The sequence below is a fragment of the Nycticebus coucang genome, chromosome 10, assembly GCF_027406575.1.
Source record: "Nycticebus coucang isolate mNycCou1 chromosome 10, mNycCou1.pri, whole genome shotgun sequence".
Lineage (NCBI taxonomy): Eukaryota > Metazoa > Chordata > Mammalia > Primates > Lorisidae > Nycticebus > Nycticebus coucang.
In genome coordinates this window covers 24,871,094-24,875,125 of record NC_069789.1, presented here as the reverse complement: position 1 = coordinate 24,875,125, position 4,032 = coordinate 24,871,094, and the positions used below count along the sequence as shown (strand labels likewise).

At 37.8% G+C, this 4,032-nt stretch overlaps 1 non-coding gene across 1 annotated transcript; it reads left to right on the top strand.

Annotated features, from left to right (window-relative positions):
* Positions 1-3,481: 3,481 nt before the first annotated feature.
* On the top strand, positions 3,482-3,618 carry LOC128597988 (small nucleolar RNA SNORA2/SNORA34 family). The gene has a single exon (XR_008383517.1). It is a non-coding gene; the product is annotated as a small nucleolar RNA SNORA2/SNORA34 family (small nucleolar RNA).
* The last annotated feature ends 414 nt before the right edge of the window (positions 3,619-4,032 follow it).

The following is a 4,032-nucleotide window of genomic DNA, read 5'->3' as shown; positions in this document are numbered from 1 at the left end:
TGTTAAGTAGCCGGTGGGAGCGTGTAATTAATAATCCCTTGGGTGTTAAGGCACATAGGAGAGGGTTCTGGGCATGGATTTTGCCCAGAAAATTGTGTATCAAATATACACTAACGCTTTTTGAATAGTAAACTATTTAATTTAATTAATTAATTAATTAATTTATTTATTTATTTTAAGACAGAGTCTCACTATGTCACCATGGGTAGAGTGCTGTGGCATCACAGCTCACAGCAACCTCAAACTCTTGGGCTTAAGCGATTCTCTTGCCTCAGCCTCCCACATAGCTGAGACTACAGGTGCCCACCACAACGCCCAGCTATTTTTTTGTTGCAGTTATCGTTGTTTAGCTGGCCCAGGCTCGGTTTGAACCCACCAGCCTCGGTGTATGTAGCTGGTGTCATAACCACTGTGCTACAGGCACCAAGCCAGTAAACTATTTTAATAACTATCCTAGGAAGCAGATACTGTAAGTGACAGCTAAGACCGTCTTCTCTGAAGTCAGACACACAAATTCAAATGATGCTTTTTCCACACACTGCTAAATTGTAACTGAGGGCAAGTGACTTAGTCATTTTGAATCTTAAAATTACTATCTCTGGGAGAATTTTCCAGATGCCCAGACTACTTTTGGTGACCTTTGTGTCTGCTTTGGTGATACATCCTGCTAACATGACACACAAAACCATTACAATAATAAAAGCAACAGACACTCTTGGAACAATAACAATTTGTACAAAATATTTCTTCACTGATAGACGTGAACCCCAAGAGACCAAGAGACTGCATCTATGCTATGCTAAAGGGCCTGTTCCTCAGGACCTTTAGAAAGTGGCACCATATCCACTATGTAAACTTTGTATTTAACTGACTACCCAAGAGACTAAATAAATAAAGCCTATTTCCTTATCTTTAAATTTGAGGTAATATAATACTTACCTAAAAGTATGAGGGTCCAGTGATGGAATACATTACCCATTTAACATAGTTCCCATCTCTTAGTAAATGTTAGATATGTGGTAATTATCTTCCTTTCTATGGACAAATTACATAACCAGAAAACATACTTTTACCATATTTATGCTGTATTTTATTTATTTTTATTTTTATTTATTTATTTCTCGATTTTGAGACAGAGTCTCACTTTGCCACCTCGGTAGAGTGCTATGATGTCACAGCTCACAGCAACCTCCCGCTGTTGGGCTTAGGTGATTCTCTTGCCTCAGCCTCCCAAGTAGCTGGGACTACAGGTGCCCAGCACAATGCCCAGCTATTTTTTGTTGCAGTTTGGCCAGGCCAGATTTGAACCCACCACCCTCAGTATATGGGGCTGGCACCCTACTCACTGAGCCACAGGTGCCGCCCATTATACCGTTTTTAAAAAATCTTATTTATTTTATAAAATTTTCTTGGTGATGTGCTTTCTTCCTTAGTGATCTATTGAATGCCTGACTCAAATTTCTACCTATCTAGACTTGACACTAACCCTACCTGAATTTAAGATCACATTATTTTTCTTGCAAATGCTGCATTCTGTGAACTAGTTTAGAAGCATACACTTGGAATATTCTCTTCATAACAGAATCTACTATTTATCTCTCGGTTTCTGTCAGCCTGATATATTTTTCCATCCCTGTAGGCAGAATACCCTTCAGTTTAAAGGATGGCTTTGCATTCCCTACAGACACAATCCATTAAAAGACAGTTTATTCCTTCCCTCCCTCATTTAAATACAGTGCACAGAGATTTCTTTTAAATGAAAAATTGCATTATGGATTAAGCTCTGTGCAGTGTATTTTTATAAAAATAGTTGTGTCACATAGAAGAAACACAACCTGAGCAATGGTATTGTAAATGGCATTTATAAGACCAAAGAAATGGCCTTTTGAACTTGAGATAGTTGGCCTTTTGAACATGGTGCTTCATCTCTGCTGAAGGCATTGAACCCCATGTTGGAGAATTACTTGAAGAGCTTGGGTATAAACTCACATTTGGAGTTGTTCCTAAATCAGCCTACTGTTCTGAAATGTTCTGTTGTGTGTGTGGAGGGTGGGTAGGGTGGGTTTTATCTTCCTATAAACTTAACTTTGACATTATTTACATTTTTATACCATTTAAGAATCTTTCCCTGTGTCCGTAAGGGGTTGAGCTGTCATAATTTCACTACCTATTAGTGTTTTTATGCTTTCCCCTTTCGTTAGTGAATATTTTTTAGACTCAGGATTGAAGAACATCCCTTGATTTGATACCTTTCAGAAATTTCTTACATGAATCTATGTAAATACTATTTATAATTTGTTTAAACATCTATTTCCTTATAGATCTTCTCCTTGCAGACAGAAAGGTTTTGTTATCATAGTCTTTTTCCCAGTGCGGCAAAAGTTCTGATTTTTGGTGATTTTAGATTTTTTCTTTGCCCCTCTGCTGGGTCCAGTGAACTTTTGTGGGTGTCCAGAAATCAGTATGGCTTACACTATGCTGTTTCCAGGGGTGCATCGGACAATGAATTGCTCTTATATCTTTCTTTGTAAGAGCATTCCGAGTGGTGCGTAATTCACTTGGGCTGACTGCTGTGTTCCTTATCGAGAGAACAAACATTTGTACTGTGATCAATTTGCCTCAGCAGTTTCTGTGCCATGGAGTATAACACAAGAATCACTTTTCAGATGTGTTTGTAGTCGAGCTAGTCGAGTTTGTATCTTAATACAGGCACATTTGTCAAAGAAGAAGGTAGAATCGAATTCATCTGTCTGCAGCATCTCTTTACCTTCTGTGTTGAGTTCTAGCTATTTGTTGTCATCACCGAAGGGCTCCACGGACCAAGGGCCTGCACAAGAGTGACGCCGTATGATTAGCAATTAGCTCATTGTAACTGAACACTGGGATTGCAAAGGGATTTTTAAATACCCATGTTTTCTTATGAGACCATGTATAAATATTTTCCATTTTGTCTTAAATCGCTCCTGGGTTAGAGTGATAGTACTTAAAACCAGATGATGTATAAAATCTTCTTAGCTGGACCTCACTATTTTATAGGTGAAAAGACATAGGTTCTGACAGCTGCCATGAGACGTCTAAAGTCACTTTGGTAGTTACTGTAAACCTGGGACTGGAATCATTGATACTCTGGGGACACTGTAGGTTTAAGCTAGCACTACCTTCTTGGCTTAAAGAAAATAATATCTTCACATTAAAAGACTGTACAATTGGCTCTGCACCCGTAGAACAGCTGTTAGGGCACTGGCCACATATACTGGGGCTGGTGGGTTCTAACCTGGCCTGGGCCAGCTAAACAACCATGACAATTGCAACAAAAAATAGCCATCAGTTGTGGTGGGCACCTGTAGTCCCAGCTACTTGGGAGGCTGAGGGAAGAGAATTGCTTAAGCCAAAGAGTGAGAGGTTTCTGTGAGCTGTGATGTGACGGCACTCTACTGAGGGTAACATAGTGAGACTCTGTTTTAAAAAAAAAAATAAAAGGTTGGCCCTGAATCAAGGCCAGCAGTTTGCTGAAGCTGTTGGTTTTAAGCAGGAGCCTAAAGAATTATCTTTCTGTGGTCTGTTGGCTATTTCAGAACTTTGGAAATGTAATGGTTAATTCATTAGAAAGAAACAGTATGAGTCATTGGTGATAGATGTAGGCTAGTGTGATTTGTAGTCTTAATACTGTTGGGTTCCAAAATACCCATAAAATATTACTATATTTATCGCACAAGGATGTTTAAGTTATTTGTTAGAATTATAATGCTGTTAAATCTTAATTACAGCTCCCCAAAATGACTGTGGGTTTTTACCCAAAATAAAAAGATAATTCTACCGTAAAAAAAAATAAAAAAAATTATTTTATTTTATTTTTTATAATTTTATAAAAAAATTATTTTATTCCTCTTAATTAAGGAACCTTTTAATATTCAGATGGGAAGTAGATCTGGTAGCAGACTGAATTCTTTTTTATTTTTGTTTTCCTTTTCTTTTTAAAAACGGGTTTTGTAATTTCTTGAAAATAAAGGTATCTATTGACTTTGATGCAGA